We start from the raw sequence: 27,946 nt of genomic DNA on the forward strand, positions 1-27,946 counted from the left end.
TCCTGGCATGCACGGGGGACCATATGGGACGCCGGGATTCGAACTGATGACCTTCTGCATGAAAGGTAAACGCCTTACCTCCATGCTATCTCTCCGGCCCCGTGAATTGCTTTTATATTAACTATATAGATGGAAAATTGTGAGACAAAGAGAAAAATAACAAATAATTACAAGTCTCTCATTTTTTTTCATTTCAACTTTTATTTGTGGATGGGGGGGGGTCACATGCATTCTTGTTCAAAACTTATTCCTGACTGTGCTCAGCTATTATTCTTGATGGGGTTTAGGAGACTATATGTGGTGCCAAGATCTAAACCAAGTCAGCTGCATGCAAGGCAAGTATATGTCCTACTTGCTGTTCTATCTCTCCAACCCTCAACTCCTTACACTGTCTTAACTATAAATGAATTATTTTTCTTGTGGTTGAATGAATTTCAGTGTAGAATTACTTTAAAATATAGGATGGGGAAGCAGAGTGATAGTATAGGTGGATTGGTGCCTCCCTTGCACACTGCTAACCTGGGTTCAATCCTTAACATCCCATATGGTTCCACAAACTCTGTCAGGTGTGATACCTAATTGCAGAGTCAGGAGTAACACCTAAGCACTGCCAGGTTATGGCCCAAATACAAAAAAAAAAAAAATAAAATAAAATAAAAAGGTTGAGGATAGGAATGTAGTGTGGTAGTCCAGCAAGGATTTTGCTGAGGTGGGAGCATGTGATTTACATATCAAGCCTTGGGTTCTATTAGGGCATTCTACACCTCCAGTAGGAAGTATGAGAAAGTAAACTCAGAAAGAAATTAAATACAACACACTGCACTATAATAAATTTACTCATTTTCTAAGACAGTATGTATAAAATCTCCCATATAGGCAAAGCCCCTGCTGAAATGGAAATAATGCAAATATTATTCACCAGCTTCAGGGAACACTAATTCAGCAGGTTCCTGTCTTTTCCAGTGTAGGAAAGATCCTGTAGGAATCTGGGCAGTCAGGTGAAGTGGGAAGGACAGCTTCATACTGTTAAAAAAAGGGACCAATAAGCCTAGGGTCCATATGAAGACCCGAGATCCAAGACAGCTCATGGGTCCAAGGTTAAAAGGGGACCATAAAAGCCTAGGGCCTGGAGAGGCCCAAGGTTCCGGACATCCCCGGGGCCCAAAGGGGAAGCCCAGGATCCGGGGAAAGCCCATTACCTCAATACAGACCACGAAACATACCTAAGAGAATGCAAAAGCAAAGCGGATTTATTCCAAAGCATTGGGGATCCGGGGACAGCCATGTGATGTGGACTGAAGCCAGAAGCCCCGGGAAGTCTAGGGAAGTGTCTTTTATAGGTTCAGGGAACTTTAAGGCCTATCGATATTCCAGATTTAAACAGTATCTAATCAGATGGCAAGCTTGTCCTTTCCCAAATTAGGTCCAGATATGTCAAGCTCCTCCTAGGAGAGGCGTTGGCTGATGGCAGCAGGCCTTTTGATCCTCAGGTGAAATACCAGATCAAGGGAGATCAAGAAGGCCAGGAGGAGAAAGGCTTAACAGGCATATCTGGTCAGGTGGGGGTGGAGAAGGGTTTTAACAGGCATCTGTCACATATCTGAGTTATTATAATATCTATTTTATAAATTTTCCCCTAACAGTCCGTGGGACTATATGGCTCCAAACCCAAAATGATTTTCTTGTTGCTTAAATTACTTATTGGGAATTATGGTTTTAAAACCAGAATACAATGGCTGAAGAGAGAGTACAGCAGGTAGGGTACTTGCCTGGCATGTTGTTGACCTGGGAAGCCATTCCTGACATCCCCTATGGTTCCCCGAGCACCGCCAGGAATGATTTCTGAGTGCAGAGCAGGAATACCACCCGAATATCACTGATTGTGACTAAGAAATAATAAAAACAACAATTAATAAAAACTGTGGGCCAGCCTGTATTTCAAACTTAGGTTTCTGTGGGATATTTTTAAAAAAAATAAACAAAGCGGAATACAAGTTTTAAGCCTTAGTAATTCTGTTTAATTGTAATAACACACACCTGAAACTCATTTAGTGTTTTCGTGTGACATTACTTCATTGACAATCTGAATAAAATGTCTAAATGTTATTAAAAAGAAAATGGCTGGAATTAATATATATATATATTTTTTTTTTAACAACAATTGGACTATTTGCTAGTTTAGGGTAGCTCTAAAAGCAATTCTGAGTGTGAGGATGAAATTCTGCCTCTCAAGTAAACTTTGTACTTGTAAATACTAAATGTGGCTGATGTAATTCCAGGGGAAGCCAGGGATCCCAGAGGAATCCAAGCAAAGCATCAGCAACCCTCACATTCCTTTGAAACAACAGTAATTAGACCAGCTGGAATATTTGCGACCTCATTGGCTCACTTGCTGTTTTATTTTATTTTCTTAACTTAGACATTAAACTTATTTTCATATGTTTTCTTGTAAGTTCAGAATCATGCAGCTTGATGATAGATGTTAAGTGGCCACTAGGAGCTTTAGAATAAAAGCTTTTTATAAATTTGTAATGCTGGGGTTCTCTGGTATCTGGAGATAGCTTTGGCAGTCCTTCCTATCTTTGCCCCTCCTCCTGGGTTGATTTCTTTACTCCTTGCTCCATGCCCACTGGCCTTCAAGCTAGTGGTGTCTATTTACTTAAATCTAAGCCAATTAATAAAAGAACATCACCCTTCTGAAAGGAGCACAAAGGAAGGGGACTGCAGGACTATGAAAGCATAACAAAAGAGGTGGGAAACATTTTACAAAGCTCCCCAGTATAGTGGAGTTACCTCCTCCTTTGCCTATTTTTTCGGGAGAAACCTATTTTTTCTTTTGCTTACTCTTTTTTTGTTACTTGCTTCTCTCTGCCAAATCCTCCTCTTTTGTTCAGTGAAATCTTAATGATATATCCTTGTGTGACTTAATATTTCTAAGATTACTGATGGGGGAATTTTTGCATCGCACATGCATTGCGCATTGTTCTCAGGTTTCTAGAACAGGGTGTTCATTTGGTGGATTCAGCTCTATCTCAAAGCTAGCTTTTATTTCGATTAATTTTTTCAGCTAGTAAATAATATTCTTACGCAATTAAGAAATTCTTACTTTATCAAGTGGGTCATTATGGGCAATTGCTTTAGTAAAAAATATGGTGGTGAAGAATATAACTTAGGGAAGGAAAAAAATTTTAATTATAGAAATTATAGTATTGCATTATAGAAGGGTGAGTACCAACTGAGCCCCCACTGTGCTAATTATCATACATTGCCTCTTAAGCAATAAGGAGCAGAAGATGAAGGATCTGAATCAGTCAGAACTTATCTTTAATTGTAAACTCTTCTCAAGACTCCAGTGACTTGATGAAATCCCTCTGTATCTAAAGCTTTCAGCTTTTCAGGCTAAAAGTAGATTTGTCAGAATTTCCTTTTTTTTTTTTTTTTTTGGTCAGATGACTGCAGCTTGATTTTCTTCTCTCTGGCGAAATTCTCTTTATAAAGACATCTCTTTGCAAATTATCCAGCGGTTGGGAATGCCATTTCAGAGAAAATGGAAGACCAGACAGCCAACATCATTAGTCAGCTCAATTCTGATTTCTGTAAGCCTCAGCTGGAATTTTCCTGCTCACAATCACCTGAAAAAATAGCCTGCTCCATGGTCACCTGGGTTCAGCCAAGTGCCTTCTTTATAAAATCTCTGTCAGCAGCTGTGGAGTGACAGATGGTTCCCCGTAGGTGAAGTTGGAGCTATTAATGAATGAGATGCTTGCTTTCTGTGACATAATCATTCCCCTAGATACCCTCTATCCTAAAAAAAAATTACCAAACACATTTGCCTGCTAAGCAAAATTTTCAGTAAAGCTGAATGTAAGAAATCTTTGTATTGGTATGAACTCTGCTCAGATTCAGACTTAGTTTTTTTCCCTCAAGGTATTTAGTAGTGCTAAGATTTCAAGACTGATGTTGAACCCCAACATAATTTTTCATAATGAATGCCCTCAAAGGCACTTTTCTACAGAGGATTCCGATTCTGTCCAGAGTTCTATGGAGGAGTTCTCATTAATAAACTCATGGTTACTGTTGATAATAGTAATTTTATAAAATATAATAAAAGATAAAATATAAAGATAACTTTATAAAATTGAAGACTCCCCAAAATTTAGATGATCTTCCAAAATTTCACAGCTAGTAGGTAATGTAGACTAGGATTGCACCATGGTGCTTATATGGAAAAAAATGTGATTTTTATTTCAAATAATTTAGGTTTTATTGGGAAAGTAAACTTGCCCTTTTTTGTTTTGATTTTAATTCATCCATTCAACCTTTATTAATCAGCTGCTTTCATGTTGCACTGGTGATGGGGGTATTCTGTTTTTGGACTAAAAACCCAACTACAATCATGCTTGTAATCATGGTACTTGAATAAAGATATAAAAAAAATCAGTTGCCTTCAAAGCAAGAAAACTGAGCCAGGTAGTAGAAAGGAAAATATTATTGCTTAGAACCATTCTTTACCAAAATGGATCATGTAGCCTTGGAAAGTTGTTAGCATGCTATAATGACGGTGGCGGGAGGCAGTAGTAGTCATTGGTGAAGTTGGAGTGGGTGCTTTTCAGTTCTTCACTTAAGAAATTTACTGAGAATGTCCAGCTCACTTCATGAAGCTCACCACAAAGAGTGGTGAGTGCAGTTATAGAAATAACTACACTGAGAACTACCATAGCCATGTGAATGAAATGAGGGAACTGGAAAGCCTGTCTAGAGTACAGGTGGGGGTGGGGTGGGATGGAGGGAGGATTTGGGACATTGGTGGTGGGAATGTTGCACTGGTGAAGGGAGGTGTTCTTTACATGACTGAAACCTAATCACAATCATATTTGTAATCAGGATGCTTAAATAAAGATATTATAAATAAAAAAAGAAAGCTATAAAAAAAAAGCAATTTACTGAGGAAGGACAGGCTCTAGATATGAAGCTCACCACAAAGAGTGGTGAGTGCAGTTAGAGAAATAACTATGCTGGAGAACTATCATAATAATGTCAGTTTGTGAGGGATGTAGAAAGCCTATCTTGAATACAGGCAGGAGGTGGGGAGGGAAGAGATGGGGCATTGGTGATGGGAAGATTGCACGGTGAAGGGGGATGTTCTTGTTATGACTGAAACCCAACTACAATTATGTTGTAATCATGGTTTTAAATAAAGAAATTAAAAATAAAATAAATTTACTGTTGGTGGGGAGATTAGAGTAATTTTTTTTTTGTAAAAGGGCCATGTAAGTTTTAGAACCATATATAGACCAAGTTAAAGCCTCTACACACTTACATTTTCTTGAATTCAACATATTTTATTCATTTAATGAATATGTGTTCAATAAGTTGTCACCAGACAGGAAAGTCTGATAAAAAATTGTGTTGCTAGAATATGAGTTGAGCAAATAGAGAATAAATAAAAATAGTTACTGTTTGATGGCTTTAAGCAATAGTAGTATGAGTGTAATAGCAACTACTTGAAATAATTTTATAATATGGCGGCCTTACTTGGAGTGCATTGAATACACTATGTGATATATTATTTTTGCCCTCCTTTTGTTTTTCCTTTTGAATTTGAATGCTTTGGAAAATAAGTTGATATACTTGACAGAAACCAATAGGTCCTGGGATTGAAATAAAACAATATGGAATAGGGTTGGTTCATGATTCAATTTTAATAAGCAATTTTAATTAACAATACAAGGGATTTCACTGAATAGTAAATGTGAAAAAACAGGAAGCACACATAGAAAATAAAAACAGAAACATTCCTGGAGGTGGTTCCAGAGTCCTTAGAGACTTTCAGTTTTCAAGAAGGTTTTGACCATTCTAAAGAAAGGGTGGGAGGAAGGAAAAAGAGTGCAAAAAATGAGAAAGAAGATTTGAGATGAAGAAAAGAAAAATAGAAGCTAGAATTAAAAGATGATGGTTAGGTTTACAAAAGAGTTATTTTAAGAAGATATGAGGGTCATGATAGAAGAAAGTTAGAACTAATGTTAATAAAAGTATATTGTAGGTCCAGTATAGAAGTGATATAGATTTAATAATTTATTTTGCCTGAAGTTTGGAACATGAAACAGTAAGTTTGCATACTGCCTTGAAAACAGTGTGTCAACTTTGTTTCTTCTAATTCATTTTCCTTATATCTACATGAACCTGGTAGTCAGTACTAACTTATTCTGCTATTTAAAAAAGTGGCTAGTGTCTGTGTGGAGATTAGAAGCAAATAAACAGATGGCTTCTGTCAGGCAAATAAGTGTTATTTCTTCAGCTACAGTCTTGATTTTGAGTAGAAAACAGCAGTGCAACATATAAAAAAATAAGTAAAAACATTGATGCATGTGACCTGTTGCTGCCCAATGTTCTTTGTATTGCAGTGCCAACTCATATTTCATTTATGAAGTAAAGTATTTATTTTTACTCATATATTCAAAGTTTGTGTATGTTAACCATCTAGCTAAGTAACTTTTGAGCTGTTATCACTATATTTCTTTTTTTAGCTTCATTTTTTTTTGTTTTTTTGTTTTGTTTTGTTTTGTTTTGGAGCCACACCTGGTGATACCCAGGGACCATATGGGACATTGGGTGATCGATTGAACCTAGGTCTGCCAAGTGCAAGGCAAATGCCCTACTGCTGCAGCCCCTTTAGCTTCATTTTTTTTATTAATTGTTTCATTTAAGCATCGTAGTTACAAAAATTTTTATTGTTGGAATTATTTCTTTTTAAACCATTTTAACACGGAAGAAATCTAAACACATCACAACATAAATTAACTCCTAGAACTCTTGTCTCTTGCTCTTGTCTCACGATTGCTTTGCAGGTACATTCCTTTGGAGATTTTTGCTTTTGGAGATACACTCTTGCTTTGAAAATCCTTTGCTTTGTGAAAGCCCCTTATATTCACTTCACTTTATTTTTATTTATTATTTATTTATTTATTTATTTATTTATTTATTTATTTATTTATTTATTTATTTAGGGGGGCCACACCCGTTTGATGCTCAGGGGTTACTCCTGGCTAAGTGCTCAGAAATTGCCCCTGGCTTAGGGGGACCATATGGGACGCCGTGGGATCGAACCGTGGTCCTTCCTTGGCTAGCGTTTGCAAGGCAGACACCTTACCACTAGCGCTATCTCACTGGCCCCTATTCACTCTATTCACTTCACTTTATAAAAGACCTGCATTAATACCTTTTTGAATACCAGTACTTGAAAAATATTGGAGGGAGAAAAAATTTGGGGTGGTAGAGTTATTTAAAATAATATCTTTATTTGAGCACCATGATTCCAAAACATGTTTGTAGATGGGTTTCAGTTATAATAAAAGAACAACCTCTCCCCTTCACCAGTGAAACTTTTCCACCACCATTGTTCTTATACCCCTCCTCACCCACTCTCTGCTGAGAATTTTTATTTTATGACAACTAGCAATATAGTGTTCAGCATATTTGTTGTGCAGAAAAAATTTTATAACAGTGATCTCCCTGAGCAGGAAAGATATGTCCTGAGGACTAATTTATACAGACTATATTTATTTTACCATCCGTGATTTTACTATATCTTAGTGGTATTTTAGTTTTGAGGGTTTTTTTTTTTTTTTGTATGATTTGGTGAGTATCTGGGGCTTGGATTGGAAGGTGGAGGTGGAAACCACAAAACAAAGGGTACTGGGGAAACCTGCAAATACTACTTATCAATTCTTTGTTTATTTTCTGTATTTTGCAGTTCCTTGCAGTGAGGCAGATTTGTGCATTTAATTCAGTCCAGGTTCTTTGGTCAACTGTAAACCACAAGTTTTGAGTAGTGCTTTTATTAACAGTCTCTTACTCTTTTCAGATGTATATTTCAAAGTATATTTTCTTTACAAGCAACATAATGTTTTTTTTGCTTTTTTTTTTTTTTGAAAGAAACTTTGGCAAAATCACCAAGAAAGGAAGGTATTTCTCTGATTTCTGATCTGCTCAAGTGAAAGTTATTTTTGTTCACCAAAACTTTAGACCATGTGCTGATAAACTGATAGTGAACCATTTATAACAAATAGGAATGTTTTATAGTATAGCAGACAATTATTTTTTAGTGTTTTTTTTTTTTTTTTGAGATAGCAGGGGTGGTGGTCAAATGAGAGGCTGAGCCACACCTGGTGGTTCTCAGAGGCTACTCCTGGGACCTGGTAGTGTCCCAGTGATAAGATGTGGTGCTGACAATTGAACTGAGTTACTTGCATGCAGGGAAGTGCCCTAACCTCTGTATATCTCTATGGTCCCTGTTTTCCTTTTAGAAGACTGTTTTGGATAGTACATATATATTTCTCAGCAGGACTCACAATTCAGTCCTCAATAACTGAAATATTCTTAAGCTGAACAAGAGTACTGAGTTACCTTAACTAATCAAAATTAAATAATGTAAACCAGTGGAGTATGTAAACAGAGCTTTTTTGTTTTTACTTGAAATCTAACTTAGCAATAGACCTTTGCTCGCTATAAATAGTATGTTTAGCCTTCAGAATACTATTCATGATTCCAGCAATTTTTAATCACAGTGTTTGGCATATTTAACAAAATCAGTCAAAAATGTACATGCTAGAGTGTTTCAAAAATTAGTGAAATAATATTCTGATCTAATAGATATGGAAAAGAGATTTTTATTGAATTTATTACTTACCATGACAGGACACTTGTCTTACATACAGCCAAGTCAGGTTCAATCTCCGCTACCCCATATGGTCCCCAGAATACTGATAGAAATAAACCTGAGCCAGTAATAAGCTCTGAGTATCTTGAGGCATATCTCCCCCAAAAGACTAGTGATTGTAGCTGTATTAAATAAGTTATTCACCTTCGTGCCTACATACAATTTTTATCATGTCTAGGTTTATTCTTAAATACACTTTTTTTTTTCAGGTGTTGTAGTCATAATTCTCAATAGTTGTTCAGGCTCAAATCAAAGAGGTTCTAAAAACTACCATAAGCAAACCAAGTGTGTGTATAAGGCGGTGTTAAGGAAGTGGGGAACAGGAGGGGATATAACTGTAGTCTGTACCTCATTTCTTTTCAGTCTGTTCATTCTGAATTATTTATGTGTAGTAAATATTTTTATTAAGTTGAAAGTTGGCATCAACAAAATTCCACCTCTTAGGGAAGTCATAGAGCCTTGCTCTCCCTCTCCCTCCCTCCCTTTCTCTCTCTCTCTCTCTCTCTCTCTCTCTCTATATATATATATATATATATATATTTGGAAAATTTTTAACAAGGGTTGAAAAACTCAAATCAATTTTTAAGATCTGTAAAGAGTTCACATATGGTGGAAAGATGTTACCACTTTCTACCTGTGTTTTATTATGAAGGACTCTTAAAATATCTTAACTTTAGTTATCTCATCTGTAAAGAGAGAACAATAATAGTTACCAGTCCTAGAATGTGAGAGAAAGGAATTATTATATAACAGTCATTTAGAATATTGCCAATAATAAATGTCAAATAATATGTTAAATATTTGCTTATAAAAATTTAGAGATATTGATACTACTCTACACAATGCACAGATATTAACACTGTCAAATAGTAAATCATTTTAGGAAGTTAGGGAGCCTCTCTGTCAGTGTTTAGGAGACCCAGGAGTAGTCTCAGCAATTTTTAGCCAACCAGGCCAGGAGTTCAATGTGTGGGTTTGTGGATGGGATACTGCCAGTGACTGAGAGTTACTCTGGCAACCCCACAGTGCATAGTGGCTTTCAGGGAAATACATAGTGCTTCTTTTTAAAATATATCTATATCTTTATTTAAGCATCATGGAAGGACCATATGCTGCCAGGGATTGAAACAGGGTTACCACATGCATAGCATGAACTTAAATTTATGTACTATTTTTCTACCCCTCATATGATACACTTAACAAAAACTATTAGAATATTTTAATTCTCTTGATATGAAATCATGATGATCACTTTTGACTGGACTGTGTAAATTTTAAATGACTATTAAATTTTATGTGCCTTATGGAATAGGCCATAAGTTGTCTTTTAAAAATAAATCCCAAGTTGATCCGAAGGTTGTTAGTTATTGTTAGTTAAGCTGTTTAAAAATAAATCCCAGATGGATTTTATTTGTGTTTCTTATAAAATATAGTCTAGGGAGAAAAAAAGTTATTTTAAAATTTAATAAGAGTGGCTAGAATGGTAGTACTGTGGGTAGGAAATTTACCTTATACTGGCCGACTTGGGCTTGAATCTCTACATCCCATATGGTACCGCAAGCACTACTGAAAAATTCCCGAGTGCAGATCCAGGAGTAATTACTGAGCATTACCAGGTGTGGTCCCCCCAAATTAATAAGACTCACAAGATAGGATGCCAGATAATGGAGCATAATTTTAATAACTAATAAATACTTAGTATCTTTAGCTTTCTAAATATCATCTCATCCTTTAGTAATTTTTTAATTTTATTAGAATAAAAATAGTTTTTAAGTGTTTAGGACAGGAATTTTCTTTTATTCAGATTTTGAGTTAATTTTATTAAAACTGGTTCATCTTTTTAGTAGTTATTTTATTGTCACAAGTGATGAAGTGCTTTGTATATTAATAGATATCAACAAATATTTTTCTATGACGTCCCAGGGAATAGATATTTATAGCCATCTTTAAAGGACCAGATAGCCTCTGTCACAAAGAATCAATCCACTCTGGCACTAGAACTGAAAAGAAGCCCTGGGCAATACAGAAGTAATTGAACAATGTATGGTTAGCCAGATATACTGTTATTTGGAAAATTAACTGCGGTAGGATGGATTTGGTTCATGGACCATTGGTTTACTGTCCTCCATTCATAGTTTGTTGACCTCTGATCACAATTTTTTTTCATACTTTTACTATGGTAGATGATTTTTATATGATATATGTCTACTTATATATATGCATGCATATGTGCTTCAATAAATGATAAATACACAGATATGAAGTCAATCATTTAAGAAAAGTAAGGAATTTAAAGAGGAAATTTTGATGTTTGATCCTAACAAATTTTATTTGAAGGAAGTCCAGTACTGGCCTATTACATTATTTTTGTCCTAAAAATCAATATATAGGGTTTAATATGCTGTTCTTTTATCAAAATTATTCTAAAATTATTTAATACTCTACAGTCCTATACAATAAATTTACACATACAAACACATATGTACATAAGCTTAGAAAGACAAGAAATAGGAACCTCCATTCTTTTTGTGACCCTTTAAAGAATGGCATATGAATGGAACAGACAAGAACTTGATTAAAAAAATTGATTGGTTAGTTTGTCCTAGGAGCTTTTACAAATCATATCTAATTTACTCTATCAACATAGATGTTAATTCAGAATATCAGAATATCAAAGCATGTTAAAGTGAGACTTAGTATCTGATTTTTTTAATTAAACAAATAAGAACATACTAGAATTTTCCATCAAATAATCTGGTAGTCGTTTTTGGTGGGGAGGAGTGCATACTCTGTGATGCTCAGGAGTTACTCCAGGCAGATTTGGGACCATAAGGACGCTGAGAATCCAATCTAGGTTGACCACATACAAGGCAAGATAGTACCTAATATACATCTCCCCAGCCCCTCTGATAGTCTTTCAATTGAAAAAAAAAAAAAGAAAGAAAAAGAAAGAATAAGTTTCTCAGAATCCATCTTCAAATTTCCTTTTTTCGTCTCATTGGTATATGATATCCATATATGTATTATAGATTTTATGGTTTATAAGGTACAAAATAAGCCTGGTATTGTCTAATAATTGTTTTTTCCTTCTTCCTTCATATAACGGTACCTAATTGTGTGTATCTCTAAGTGCTATTTTAATAAGATATATTCTGTATTTTTTAGTGAAATTTAATAATGGAAGTATTAATTAAGAATGATGTTTAGGATTCTGAATGTCAAAACACATAAAGACAATTTAATTAGTAGTCAAAAGAGTTATTCATCATCCTGTGATGAATAGAATCAATGTGGACTGGGCCAGAGGCCCAGTTCTCTAAAGCTTGCTGTATATAAATTTGATTTACTAGGATAAATATGTTCTCTTAGCAAATACAATTGTTTGCTATTTATTAGCTGAAACCAATTTAAAATGTCTTTCTTAATGCTTATGGAAGTACACTGGAAGAAACATAAATATACTGAGAAACTTTTTGGCAGAAAGTTTTCATTTTCCCTGCTTGTTTCCAGACTTGAAAAAGTCCTTAGCAGGTTATAGTTACTGAGTGATATTAGACTGTAACAAACCTTTGGACTGTTTTTTCATAGGCTCATCAGTAACCAATTGAAAAATAAAAATAAAACAAGTTTAATTATATACTGAACTACATGATACAATTGAGTACATGGATAAAAATAAAGTTGTTTACATTTTTAACAGAAAGAAGTCAGAACATATTCAATATCCCTTTGAGAACACGGCATAAGAAACATTACCATTTCGTGACTTCTTTGCTTAGGTAAGACAATATCCCCTACAATAAAAACTACTATGCTTATGCAAAGGACTTCTATTATGTTTTTAATTATTTGTTTATAAATCATTTAATATTAATATTTGGGAAATACACATGAATTTTCTATAACAAGTAATTATAGAATATCAAAATATCACTTTTGTAGTGTTTGAAATGATTTAATTGTAAATGATGAAAGATATCTCTTTCTTAAATAAGCATTTTGTGAAGCAAAGCAATACTTACAGTGGGTTGGGTTTTTGCCTTTTACACTCCAACTGGGGTTCAATCCATGGTACCATATATAGTTCTCCAAGCCTGCCAGAAGTAATTCCTGAGTGCAGAGCTAAGAATAAACCTGAGCACCAGCAGGTATGACCCAAAGCAAACAAAAAGTTGAAATAAGTGTTCAGTTAAGCCTGTCTCTTCTGCTGTACTGATAACTATAATACTTCCTTTATTCCTACTCTTTGCCAGGCCCAGTCAGTATAGCTTGACTTTTCTGAATGCCTGACTTGATATAAACTAAATCAGATAAACCTTCCTGAGTTCCTTCAATAGATCAGAAGGTCATCCTCAGTGTTGAAGCAATACTATAGCTTGTAGAGTTTTTGCCTTGCAAGCAGCAGACCTGGTTTAGATCTCCAGCACTCAATCTGGTCCCTTGAGCCTGCCAGGAGTAACCTCTGAACATTATTGAGTGTGGCATGAAAACCAAAAAAAAAAAAAAAAAAAAAAAGAAGAAGAAAAAGATCATTTGCTTTTTAAGAACAAGGAATGTGAGTCAGAGACCAAAGAGTCATTCAACCATGGGTGTTTGAATATATGGATCTGGGATCTTGGATCTGGAATCTTGGAAATAGCCCAACTGTTAAACGAGAAAGTCTATGTTTGGGGAGAAATGTCTAGCAATCACATTTATGTTGGATGAGTTGGTGTTGCCTGATTTATGGATAAGAACAAAATGTATTTATTGATAGATCTTTGGATTCAATATTTAGCTTATAATCACACTTACTAAAATTGTCACAATAGTAAATAAAGGTTTGAATTTAGTTTACAGAAGAGCAATATCTTCCTTCATTTTTATATCTTCCTTAATCTGTATTTCTGTGATGAAAGTGCAATAGTATTTCAGAAACATTATAAAAGAGCATTTTCTTATTCTAAGAAATCAAGAAGATGATTTATATAATGTGAGTTCTCCCAAGTAATTCTCAGGAGGACCAGAAGCCACTTTCAGGTTAGCCATTTAGCCTGGGTGGCTAATGCTTAGGCCTACTTGTGCAGTATTCTTTGGAACCACCAGTGACATACCCACAGATGTTTTGAGGCCTCTGGGGCTATATTTTACAGGGTTCATGTACTCGGGGGCCTTGTGGTATTAAAGCTTTAACTCAGAACCTTACAAATGCAAGGCATATACCCCTGACCCCAAAGCTATCGTTTTATTCTTTTAATGTCATTTCTTTTTGAATAATGGTTGTCCAATATTAATTATAATGATAAAAAATTGGTTATATAAAATAAATAAATATATATAAGTGGTAAGTGCCTTAACCCCTTATCTTTCTAGTCCCATGCATTTTTAAGAAATGAATTTTGAGGTAATGGGGCTTCTTTCCAATTGATTCTCAGGAAGTATAGAAAAAGGCCCACAAATCTTAGTACTGGTACATTATTTCAAAAAGGCTTGTGGATGCTTCATGGGCTCTGTGATACCAGGGATTACTGGATCACACCAATGGTTCTTGGGGATCTGTAGGGCAATACCCAGTGAACCATGTGATGCTGGGATTCAAATCTAGTTTGGATCCATACATATGTCCTAACTGCTATACTATCTCTCACCCCTTAATTCTAAATGTAAAAATTTCATATTTATACATACACACTTCCAAAGTTAGACAGTCTTACTGCTTCTTGTAGTACAAGTCTGATACATGCACTATAGTATAGTTTTTATTTATTTTATATTTTATATTTTTTTATTTTTTGTCCCCCAATTCACAATATAGACCAGGCAAAGGGCCTCGGTTGAGGTATATTTGGGGTGCATTTATTGTACCTCCTCTTTCTATACAGTCAGTGTAAAGAACACAGCCTGTGGTAAGCATTGGGAGGCCTTATCTTTTCTTTTCTTTTTTTGACTTTATATGTATATATATATTTATATATATGTATATATGTATATATATGTATATATAAACCCTTCACCAGTGCCACATTCCTATCACCAAATCCCAAGTGTTCTTCCTCCCCACCCCACACCGACCTGTACTCTAGACAGGCTTTCTACTTCCTTCATTCAGTCACATTTTGTTCTAATAGTTTTATTTTACTTTTTAATAAAATTCTTATTTAAGCACGATGGTTACAAGCATGTTTGTAGTCATAACAAGTACACCTCTCTTCATCAGTGCAAATCCCGTCATCAATGCCCCCCATATCTCTCCTAATCCCTGCCTGTCTTCAAGACAGGAATTCTTTTTCTCTTACTCACTAATAATCGTCATCATAGTTGGTATAGTTATTTCTCTAGCTACACTCACCAATCTTTGTAATAAGTTTCAGAGCATGGGCTGGTCCTTCTAGCTCTAATCTCTATTGTTTCAGGGTATTATTCCCATACTGTCTTTTATTTTTCTTAAATTCCACAGATGAGTGAGACTATTCTGTGTGTCTCTTTCTCCCTGACTCATTCCACTCAGCATAATAGGTATTATATCCATCCATAAAAATTTCCATGACTTATCCCATAAAAATCCATTTTTATGAATAAAATTTTTAATCCATAAAAATTTCATGACTTCATTTTTCCTGACAGCTACATATTCTATTAACCAGAGTTTCTTTAGCCACTCATCTGTTGTCAGGCAATAGCTTGGCAGTTGGATTTGTTTTCTCTTTCTATTTACTATCTATTACAAAAAAAACATTTCATCTTCCTAGTTTTATCACAGCAGGACCTACCATGTGTCCACCCAGAATTTTATCATCTCATTATTTCTGCTTGCATCATTGGAATCTACATTCTCTCCTTATATCTTTCAGAGTAACCTCCTAGGCTTGTTTCTGCCCTCCTATAGTTTTCTTCACATTGATAGTTAGGTTATAAATTTTTATTCAGTTGACTCTTTAAAACAAAATTTCTTTAGGGACCAGGTTTCAGAAGTCATAACATGTTCCAACACTGCATCATCATAATGTCAGTGCCCCTCCATCAGTGTCTTAAAGTCCCATTGCTTCGATCCCCACCCTCAATTCTGCCTCTTGGCAACCTCAGTTCTATGGTCCATTGCCACTGGTCATTTGTCATTCCCTTGTCATGTTTCTTTATATTCAACATATGAGAAAAATATATATTTTCCTCTCTCCTCACTTATTGTGAGATATCCTCTACCATTATTCTCAGATAACCCTTTTGTTAAAAAGCTACCAATGACTTCCCATAGCAAAATAAAACCCATACTACCATTATTGCTCTATATAGAGAACATGCAGACTCAAATCTTCCAGGTTGTGACATTATCTCAGAAATCTTTTCCTTTTGCTGTGTTCTGAGCTGAGTATAAAACTATATCTCTATTATGGTAATCCCTCTCTTGTTAAAGGCCTGGGCTTGGTTTCAGAGATCACTTTGGAACTTAATGCACAGTAGTGATGGTTTTCTGCACTTTAAAGATTCTCTCACTTTGTCTATTATTAACAGAGTCCATTGCTTCTAGAATGTTGAAAAGTTTTCATGCATTTTTTTTTACCATTATTTAGTATTATGACAAACTGTTCTGAATTTTAATAATACCAAAGTCATAGAGGCATATTTGAGACACCTTAGCTATAGAAAACGAGAACACCATCTTAGGAGCAAAAGAAAGTATTTATTATCCCACAAAAAATTTATATACATAAATATTATGATTTTCTATAATCTGGCATTTCATGTTATCTTTAGGATGTATTGTTTTGTTATTTAAAGATGGTTTGGGACTATTTTTTTTTTTGTTTTTTTGGGACTATTTTTAAGATAGTTTTCTACACAATAGGCTTTGTTAATTTAGCAGCAGCATTTGGTGAATGTTTACATTGTTGTGAAATTTGGCAAGAGACAAATACTATGGCTGTAATACTCCAATGTTACAGAAAGAAAAGGAAAACCTGGTGTCTTTAAACACAAGAACCTTCAATTGTGATGATAACTACATCTCATTGACACTAATCTCCATTCCACTGGGGCTTTGAATAATTGTTAAAGCAGATTAAACATTCTAAAACTAAATGCCATTGATTACTTGGGATTTTGCATATTCCCTTTATACATCTTATCCTCATCTGTACTATTAGCCAGCAGTTATTCAGAGTTCCTAACTTTTTCTGGCTCTTATTGAGCAAGAACATAGCCAAAGGTGAGGTTTTGAAGAGGGATGTCTCCTGCTTAACTGAGATAGAAAGAAAATTGCCCACATACTCAGCAGGAGTTAAAATAACAATAACAGTCCTCCTACTTAACAGGCTGAGTCATGAGCACATTCTACTGATTTCTGGCAATTCCTAGCAGATTGTTTGGGTTGGAATTCTGTAGGCAGAGGTGGGCACCACCTGCTACAAAAGGCTGCTGTTCTTGATCGGAGACTGCAGTTCTTAAGTCTTGTCTTTTAACAGTTTGGCCAATTCAGTTATGAAAAGCCCACGATTTGGTACCCAGAGCACTTTTTCTAATGCTAAGAATAAAATAATAATCATTATGCACTTCATCCTTCTATTGGTCAAATGCCTGTAACTTAAAATGGAGACTTTCTGCTCAAAATCTTAAAAGTAAAAAAAAAAAAAGTCAAATGTTGGGCATCAGAAAATTCTCTAGAACCAAAATTGCAGTGACAGTTATAAGTTACTTTGAGGAAAGGGGTTGAGCTTCTAGAAATATTTCTGTTTAAGCAGAAGAGGATCTTATGAAGAATTACTGAGATATTGCCTAATTTCGGAACTCAGAACTCTTTTTACTCATTCATCTCAGATCTCAGCTCTTACCTGAACCTTTCCTTGGGCTTTGATGAGTTTTCCTTGTCCTAACTTTGTAATGTCATTATTCTGTTATATAATATTTTATACATAAGATTATTTCTTTTTCCATTTAAATTTTAAAAATAATGTAGAGGTCCAAATTGATTTAAAAAAACTTCAAGACATCCATTTGTGAATAGCCTCCAATTCTTTCTTCTTCTTCTTCTTCTTCTTCTTCTTCTTCTTCTTCTTCTTCTTCTTCTTCTTTCTTCTTCTTCTTCTTCTTCTTCTTCTTCTTCTTCTTCTTCTTCTTCTTCTTCTTCTTCTTCTTCTTCTTCTTCTTCTTCTTCTTCTTCTTCTTCTTCTTCTTCTTCTTCTTCTTCTTCTTTTTGGTTTTTGGGTCATACCCAGCTGCGCTCAGGGGTTACTCCTGGCTCTACGCTCAGAAATCACTCCTGGCAGGCTCAGGAGACCATATGGGATGCCAGGATTCGAACCACCATCCTTCTGCATGCCAGGCAAATGCCTTACCTCCATGATATCTCCCTGCTCCCAAATCTTTCTTCTATTTAAATTGTCTTTTATGTGCTAGTGGCAGTAGACTGATTATCTATCATCTATCTATTTATCATCTACCCATCCATTCATCTGCCTGCCTACCTACCTACCTATCATCTATCTATATATCTAGCTCTGTGTGTACCTCTTGTTTGTTTATTTTTAATTCTGGACCATATCCAGTGGTGCTAAGGGTTATTCTGCTCTACAAGCAAGGATCATTCCTGAGTGTGATCAGGGAACTCCTATGGGGTGCCCAGGTCAGCTATGTGCAAGGCACTACCCTACTCAGTATACTATTTATCCAGCCCTATTTTTTAATTTAAAAGACTTTCCCAATATCTTTTAGATATAATTATTGTTACAGAAACTGGAGAGTTAGAGTCCACACACACTTGCACACTAGGTTATGATGTCACACATTTTGATTACACTGTTCATTGAGAATCACATACTTTATTTTGTGGTGCATGTGTACATTTACTTGTAGTTTACTGGATATTTTGTTGTGATATTAGGATCATATTTTGTCAATTTTGTTGAGATACTAGGATCACACAAGGCAATGCCAGGAGGATCACACTCAGGTGTTGTGTATGTAAACATTTTATGGGATTATTATGTTACTGACCCTACCCTGATCAGTGATTGTGCCCTACCCTAGGGTGTGACCTGGCATTCTGCCCTACCCTAGAGTGGTACCTGATTCTGCTTCCACCATTGGGTGGTATCTGATCCCACCATTGGGTGGTACCTGATTCTGGGGGATAAAAGCAAGGGTCTGTGGAAGGCAAAGGGCTTTTTGGCTGGAACTGATGCTGAGATGTTGGACTTCAGTCTTGTCCACTGAATAAAGCTAATATTTCCACAGGCCTGACTGTCTGCGAGCTGTTTACCAGCCATTTCATCTCAGAACCGCCGGCAGACGTGTGCTCTGAGCTGGAGGGGAAAGACCTTATCCTCCATCCCTCCATCAGTCAACCTCTTCAGGGGCTGACTTGCAACACTCAGGCTTATGGGGTGGTGCTAGGAATTGAATTCATGGTCTCTTGCCTACAGGACATGAGCTGTTCCCAAGTCCTTTGCTAAGATTTCCCCATTTTATTGCTTTTGTTACTTCTGCAGCTTAGTACCCATCTTTCTTTTACCTGACTTTGTCTTTGTTCAATTCAAACTCCATGCTTTCTATGAAGCTTTCATCACTAGCTTTGAAATGGTAGTGATATATTAGGTTTCCATAGCATTTTAAGACTATCTGCATGCTGAAAAATAACCTTACTAGGTGATTCTTTTTAGCTCTCTCTTAGGAGTCCTAAGATCTGTGACGTCTTAAATATACATCTAAAGTTTTTTTCCAAAATTGTGCTTATAGTACCATATTAGGATTTGAAACCAAGTAGCATTTAATAAATTGCTAATGTCTAAATAATAAGTAAACAATATGATAAACAGATCCATTCCTATAAGTAAATAATGACGGAAAGAGTGAGTGATAAGAGGCCACAGAGATAGCATGGAGGTAAGGTATTTGCCTTGCATGCAGAAGGTCATTGGTTTGAATCCCTGCATCCCATATGGTCCCCTGAGCCTGCCAGGAGCGATTTCTGAGCATAGAGCCAGAAGCACAGCCGGGTGTGACCCAAAAACCAAAAGCCAAAAAAAAAAAAAAAAGAGTGTGAATGAAAAGTTAAAGAAAAATGGGAAGAAAAATGAGCTGTAGGTAACAGACATACAAAACTAGCTTTGTGGTGGGGGATGTTGGCTTAATTTCATTTCTTTTGTTTTATTGTTTTGCAGAAAAACAAATTTATTTTTTTATATGTATGTGGTCAGAAATTAAGGAAAGGAAGAAGCTGACTCTGAATCCACATGGGGATGTATAAGGAAACAAAGCTTTAGAGGAGAGAGTTACATGTATGTTAAATAATTAATAAAAAAATTAGTAATATAACTCAGTCCTCTAAAAAAAGAAAAGACAAAAACAAAAAAAGAAAGGAAAAGACAATGAGGAGCCAAGAATAGGGTCTGGGGAGAGAGAAGTAGGAATATGTAAAAAAAGCTTCTAGCTTCAGGTGAAGAGATAGTATAAGTTTTAATACACTTATTTTGCAGACAACTGATCCTAGTACAGAGGTGTGTGTGGTTCTCCCCAGTTTCATAAGGAGTGGTCTCTAAGTATGGAGCCAGGACTAACCCCCTAAGCACTGTTAGGTATGATCCCCAAACCAAAATGATTAATAAAACAAAAACTTAAAAAAAAAAAAAGCTTCAAGTTTCTTCCAATCTGGAAAATATAGAGATTCTGCTTGTCCCTATCAAATATCAGGCTGTCCTAAGTGCCCTTAGAAAGTTCTTGCTCCATCTTGGCCATAGATGACTTTGTACTGTACTGTGACTTTATGACTATACCATAATAGTAGAAGGGCACAAAGAGGGTAAATTAGGAAGATTTGCAGGAAATGCCTTTTCCTCAAGTTTGTGTTCTCACTTCTCCCACTTCTTCACCCACACACTGTTCCAGTTGCTGTCATAATTCGCTCTACAGGAAATAAATGGGGTATAGTTACTTAAACTTATTTAGCTCTATTGCTCCTATGAATATTATCATATTTTTCTAATCTCATTAGAATTTTTTAAACCAGAGATATTAATTAGATTTGAGTAATTCCAAAACCAAAAAGACCCATAAAGGTGTAATTATTTGGATAATAATAATAAATTATTTGGTGGGTTTGGAGGTTGTGAATTTTAGAATTAAACATAATCCAAACATCTTTCATCTTTCTTTATTTACCCTGTGGTGCTCAAAGGCTAGTCCTGGCACTATGCTTAGACACATATGTAGAGCTGGTGATCAAACTGGGGTAGGACCCATGAAAAACAAGAACCCAACCTTTCTTCTTTAATCCATATTTTGTTTGGGGGGGGGGCACACCTTTTGGCAGGGGTGGCAAACAAGTTCAACACAAAGAGCCAAAATTTTAAACTGTGAGAGTCAGAGAGCCACACCACGCAATGACCTGCCAAAACAGACAAACACTCACACTAAAAACATATAATTTTAACAATAATATATTAGACACATATTGCACTTTGCCATTTTGAGTAAGGGTAAAAATCTTATTCGCCACCCCTGCTCTATGGTGTTCTGGGTTTATTTCTGGCTTTGTGCTAAGAGATCATTTCTAACAATGATCACTTGTCAGGTGCTGAAATTGAAATCTTGATCAGATGTATGCAAGTCAAGTGCTTTAATTGATGTAATCTTTTCTATCCCAGTGGTTTACTATCTCCCATGTTATTATTTGTTTTACAGCCACACCCAGAAGCACAGGGGTTATTCGGTCTCTACACACTGGAAACACCCCTAGTGGGCTTAGGGACCATATGGGATGCCAGGAATTGATAACTGCATACAAACCAAATACCCTACTCTTTATACTATTGCTCTGGTCCAAAATACTATAATTAAAATAAAATTAAAATCTTAAAAGATTGAGAAATGGCATTTATGCTAAAAAACTAATAGGACAGCAAATTATAAATCAAGAATATTGATTTAAACATTTATATATAAAAAATTCTAGAGATCACTCTGATTTATTTTGTTGTGTTTCCATCATCATCAAAACAGTAATGTCCATGACTCTCCACTATTTATTCTTCATTGTTTGTCATCCTGATAGGTATTTTCTTTCTTTCTTTCTTTCTTTTTTTTTTGGTTTTTTGGTTTTTTGGGCCACACCCATTTGATGCTCAGGGATTACTCCTGGCTAAGTGCACAGAAATTGCCCCTGGCTTGGGGGGACCATATGGGACGCCAGGGGATCGAATCGTGGTCCTTTCCTTGGCTAGTGCTTGCAAGGCAGACACCTTACCTCTAGCGCCACCTCACCGGCCCCTTGATGGGTATTTTCAATCAGCCTGATAACAGGAATTTTAAAGACAAAAACCTAAAATTTGAAGCTTTACAATTAAAGTCATCAAGAACTATTTTCTTTGTTTTGTATAGGAAAAAAAGAGACTATAGTTATAATCAATTCACCAATAGTTTTTTTAGTTAAAACTTCTTAGCATTTATATGTAATATTATTGATTTTTCATAAGCTACTAATATTTTAGGTATAATACAAAAGTTTCTGTTGTAGAACAAAATAGAGATAGCATAAGCCATTATTGAATCTATGTAGCAATGATTATAAAAAAAATTATGTGAACCATAACTGAGTATGTGATCAAGGAAACAATATTTTTGTGTTTACTCTTGTTCATCCATGGCTGTGTAGCTGTACAAATTTATAATCCCAGTGTTTGTATTGAGCTGGCACCACACATGATGACAGGGCCAGAATGCATCATAGAAAACCATCAATAAAAGTGTGCCAAGCACATAATAAACATGGAGATACGCCTATCTGGCACTCAGTTATTTTTCACTTAGATTTTCCAAGCTTCATTGTTACTTCTTTTGCCAATTTTTGAGCATTTTTAATGCTGTCTAGTATTAACTATAATCAGAATCTATTTCTGTACTTTGTGGTCTTTCTAATATTGTAACTTAAAAGAAAAACAGAAAGGTTTGTGGTTGGAAGGGAATCCCAAGAGAAAAGCACTACTCTATTAACTGACATTTTCAACACACATCTCAATTGTCTAGATAATCAACTATTCAGTTACTTCTTTGAGTGTTTAAATTGTTCAGAATTATGAGTCTGGAGTAATTGTAGAGTGGTTAGAGTGTTTGCCTTACACTGGGTTAAATCCCAGCTGGGTTAAATCCCAGCCTCCCATATGGTCCCCCTAGAGTATAAAAGTATAACTCAAGGATCTGGAGCAATAGTACAACAGATACTAGAGTAATCTCAGAAGTTTAATAATCTCGTGCTAGTGCAGAAAACTGTGCCATTTCCAAGGATGGTATCCAAGGTTTGGTGTTGGATGGTCAGTGTTCAATTGACTGAAGCCTAAGTCAAGTCACTATAATTAATGTTCAGGGTGAAAGGTATTCGTGCATTAAAAAATTTATTAGTTCCTATCCGTATTAGATCAGAACTTTTTTCTATACATTTGATTTCCCCATTTTAATGTCCCTATGCAAAAAGGAACAATGTCATATGATACTACTGGTGCATATGGGGCTAAAATAGCAAGCTAAACAATCCCTACAACCTGGTTCTAACTTGAGCTCAGACCTTAAGAGAAACTTATCTACTAGAATTTCCTACTAAGCAGATTTAATAAAGGAATGGAGAAAGCTACCTCTTTATAAGGAAAAATCACACTAAGAATTATACCTATTAAGGAATTACATCTAAAGAAATATATAGAGGAAATATACATATCCGCTTTAAGTCCTAAAGTGAATACTATAAAAAAAAAAAAGTAAAGTGTTAATAAACTGACCAAGTACTAATCATTGTTTTCCCAAAATAAAGATAATTTTTCCTGCAGCAAGTGGGTAATTTTAAACAGTCTTCTGAGCAATATGTGTCACCTCAAGTTTAGTCAAACACAACAGAAAACTGGCATGTTCCCAGAGAACAGAGTGAAAGCAGTCTGTCCTATGATCAGGATCCCTCATCACATCATAATTGTCTAGGATTCAGAAAGGGAAATGTCCAGTTTTGATTCACAAGGACAGTCATATTCCCTATTCATTGACTTGTTTTAATTCTTTATTGCAATTATGGTAAGAGTTGCTTCACTTATCTCTGTCACCTTCCATTAGTTCATAAAGTTTTAGGCACAAACAAACTTACCCAAAGGTACCAATCTTTAAGGCACACAAAAATGTCCAAACCCTGTACTCAAAAACTAATTGATTAGGTGGATGTTGGAGGTGTGTGGTTGAAAATACTTCAAGATCTATTAAGTAGAGAATCATCCAAGTGCGTTTCTGTTTCATGATTTTTAAATAGTTCATGAAGTGCAATGAGATAGTTTTAAATATTTCTTAAAAATAGATTTTGGGGGGGCCGGAGAGATAGCATGGAGCTAAGGCATTTACCTTTCATGCAGAAGGTCATCGGTTCGAATCCCGGCATCTCATATGGTCCCCCGTGCCTGCCAGGAGCAATTTCTGAGCACAGAGCCATGAAAAACCCCTGAGCACTGCCGGGTGTGACCCAAAAACCACACACAAAAAATAGATTTTAGGGCCATGCTTTGTATGTGGGAAGCCAGGAACCGCTTAGCCTTCCAACACTGCTCAAATAAACTACTGAGTAGTGAATCAGGTGTAGTTCTGAACACCAGGAGATGTGTTCCCCAGGAAATCCAACAGAAATAGCAAAACTGTTCTGAGCACAACAGGGATGGCCCATATAATCCCAAGTTTGGCAGAGTTAATGCAGAATTGTGAGGAGAGGACCCTAGGCACCCAGAATACCACTTGGGGGCACTCCTCCTCCAAAAATACTAAATCTACATACCACCTGATCTCCAGGTATAATTTTCTTTTTTTTCTTTTTTTTTTTTTTTGTGGTTTTTGGGTCACACCCGGCAGTGCTCAGGGGTTATTCCTGGCTCCAGGCTCAGAAATTGCTCCTGGCAGGTATGGGGGACCATATGGGACACCGGGATTTCGAACCGATGACCTCCTGCATGAAAGGCAAACACCTTACCTCCATGCTATCTCTCCGGCCCCTACTTGGTGTTATTTTCATTTGACCTCAGGGAAGTTTGAATTTGAGTCTAGTTTCTTCTACCATAACTGAAAACTATATTTCAAAACCATGTACTCACCAGTTGAGCAAACTTTGATCAAACCCTCATAATTGACAGAACATTTCCCCATATCTGCATCCAAGTAAAGGATCTGTCAATTATTATTTCACCAAATGTTCAGCCAATATTTGAATCTTCATTTTAGAAGAGAGTGGTACCTTTGATTGCTTTGAAAATTACTGGCACCCTTTGTGTACTTCTTACATTTGTATGTTTTTGTTTTATACTTTGAATAAAAGTAAACAGAAAGAAGTAAACAGAAAGAATGAAGTGGCTACTTTTTAAAAACATATCTGAGAGGCCGGAACTATAGCACAGTATTAGAACATTTGCCTTGTACTCAGCCAATCCCAGACAGACACTGGTTTGATTCTGGCATCTCATATGATCCCCCAGTGTGACAGGATTGACTTTTGAGCACAGAGTCAGGAGTAACCCCTAAGAGCTGTCAGGTGTGACCCAAAATCCAAAAATAAATATTTTGATCCTGGTTTCTAGCATGGTCTGTTTTAATTTGCAGCTTTCTAACCACTTACTGAGTTAAAGATGTTCTCTACAGGTAGGGTGACTTGCTGGAGGCGATAAAAGGAATTCTGGTTTCTCTGTGCCTGCAGGCTATCACTGTAGGTTATCTGAATAGTGATTACTTTTTGTTTTTTTTTTTTTTTAGATGACAATTAGACAAAATAAAAAAAAAACTTCCTTTAATTTATTTTTTCTTCCTTCTCCTACCCCAGGTCATATTCAGTACCACTCCAGATCTGGGTGTCCCTCATCCAAAAATAAATAAATAAGTAAATAAAATTAAAAACATATCTAATTTGCATCCATAGTCCTACATTTGCTCTGGTAATTCAGCAAGGCAGTAGAGATATAAGACATTTTTCTGCATGCTTCTTTTCTTTCTATTTCTTCTCTGTCCTTAGTGGAGGAAAAGTGACAACTTAATTTTCTTAGTCTGCCAGCCCTGAGGGCATATGAATTCAGGAGCTACCAGTGACTACACTTATATATATATATTCACTTCTTGCTCAATAGAATAAAAAATACAAGAGATGTTAGAGCATATCAGACTAAATTTTTTCCATGTTCATTATGCAGGTAGTGATAGACAAAACCCAAATAAAAATGCTTATCTTTATAAAATTCATCGTAGTGAATTAAAATTTAATGCAAAAAGTAAGAAAGTATGTTATTTTTGTACCTTAAGATAATAAGTCATGGGCCAGAGAGCATGGAGGTAGAGCATTTGCCTTGCATGCAGAAGGACAGTGCTCTGAATTCCGGCATCCCATAGGGTCCCCTGAGCCTGCTACGAGCGATTTCTGAGTGTAAAGCCAGGAGTAACCCCTGAACGCTGCCGGGTGTGACCCAAAAACAAAAACAAAAAAAAAAGATAATAAGTCATTTGTCATATTAAAGTTATCACATTCATTTATTAACAGCATTTGTTTGGAGGGTTATAAATTCCAGAGATGATAGGTAAAGAGGTACTTTTATAAAACTTTAGTAATGCTTTTTCCTCAAAGAAAGTATATTTACCATTAGTTTTTTAAGCATAACTATCTAAAAGACCTGGAATAGTTAATATAATTTAATAAAAATATTCTGTAGGTAAAATGTTGATGACTATTTTGTATTTCTCATAATGTCTTTAATGATTAAGTGGAAAGAATGTTGGGGCCTGGAAGGTAGCGCTAGAGGTAAGGTGTCTGCCTTGCAAGCGCTAGCTAGCGTTGGACGGACTGTGGTTCAATCCCCCAATGTTCCATATGGTCCCCCAAGCCAGGAGTGATTTCTGAGCACATAGCCAGGAATAACCCCTGAGCGTCAAACGGGTGTGACCCAAACCTCCCCCCCCACCAAAAAAAAAGTAGGAAGAATGTTAAGAATTTTAAGCAATAAGGAGCCAGAGCACAGAAATAGGGCGTTTGCCTTGCATTCAGCTGATTCTGGACGGACCTCGGTTCCATCCCCGACTTCCCATATGGTCCCCCAAGCCAGGAGCGATTTCTGAGTGCATAGCTAGGAGTAACCCCTGAGTGTCACCTGGTGTGGCCCAAAAAACAAAAACAAACAAACAAACAAAAAATTGTAAGCAATAAATACTGAGGTGTTCATATTATATATATATAGTCTGCTAAAATTCAATAAATAGCATTTTATATAGGTCATTGCCGGGTATAGTCTCCCAAACTATGCATTATTTTCTTTGTTTTTGTTTTGTTTTAAGGTTCAAGATGAGCATTGTTTATTTATTTATTTACTTATTTTTGGTTTTTGGACCAGCCTGGTGATGATCAGGGGTTACTCCTGGCTATGCGCTCAGAAATCGCTCCTGGCTTGGGGGACCAATTGGGACGCCAGGGGATTGAACTATGGTCCGTCCTAAGTTAACACATGCAAGGAAAATGCCCTACCTCTTGCGCCACTACTCTGGCACCACATTTTTAGTTATTAAGAAATATTTTCCTTGCAGTCCTGAAGCAAAAACTGCCATTATTAAAATGGGAGCTGTACTGCTTTCTTAGATTTATTTTCTTTAAATATCTGTGGTTATAATTCCTCAAGTTAAACATGGCTAAAATGCAAACCAAATTATTTCCCAATCTTTTGAGACATGTGAATAAATACTTCAACAAGTAAAGGGTTCAGTGAACAATTCCTTATAGTGATTTACATATTCCTCCCTACCCCCGAGAGTCTAATGTCCAAAAATATATCAAAAGTTTTTAGAAAGTTCAAGTTGTCCAGACTCTTAGCACTGGGAATTTATTTCTCAAGCTTCATCTGAATAGTTTATTTCTGGTAGTATATAGCTCCCAAACACAAAACCCAAGACTAATCATGATTTAAAAAATAAATTTAGTAAAGGGGCACCCTACCTTTCATTTACATGGCCAGTATCTCTTAGGGTAACCCTTCAAAAAGAAAATGTAAGAAACTTTTCATAGTAAAATGCAACCTAAAGAGACATGAGGCTAAATTATATGAGATATCCTAGATGGAATACTTTAATTTAAAAAGAACATTAAGTAGAACTAAACTATTAGGTTTAGTTAATAAAATGTATAACTTATTTTATCAATTATAACGGGTATCTTACTAATAGAAGATGTCAATGACAGGGGAAACTATGTGTAAGGATTAATGGGAAGCTATCAAT

The 27,946-nt window shown here is 35.8% G+C and overlaps 1 protein-coding gene and 1 non-coding gene across 23 annotated transcripts in view; one reads left to right on the plus strand and one right to left on the minus strand.

Moving 5' to 3' along the window:
• The window catches only part of MAP2 (microtubule associated protein 2), a 188,670-nt gene that overhangs the window by 63,226 nt on the left and 97,498 nt on the right, over positions 1 to 27,946 (plus strand). For all 22 annotated transcript variants that reach the window (XM_049784050.1, XM_049784042.1, XM_049784126.1 and 19 more), the window contains one exon: positions 12,420 to 12,498. The gene's annotated coding sequence lies outside the window, so the exon portion shown is untranslated. The remainder of the gene's footprint in view (positions 1 to 12,419; positions 12,499 to 27,946) is intronic.
• On the minus strand, positions 14,489 to 14,621 carry LOC126031354 (small nucleolar RNA SNORA51). The gene has a single exon (XR_007503282.1). It is a non-coding gene; the product is annotated as a small nucleolar RNA SNORA51 (small nucleolar RNA).

This window comes from Suncus etruscus, chromosome 1 (genome assembly GCF_024139225.1).
Source record: "Suncus etruscus isolate mSunEtr1 chromosome 1, mSunEtr1.pri.cur, whole genome shotgun sequence".
Lineage (NCBI taxonomy): Eukaryota > Metazoa > Chordata > Mammalia > Eulipotyphla > Soricidae > Suncus > Suncus etruscus.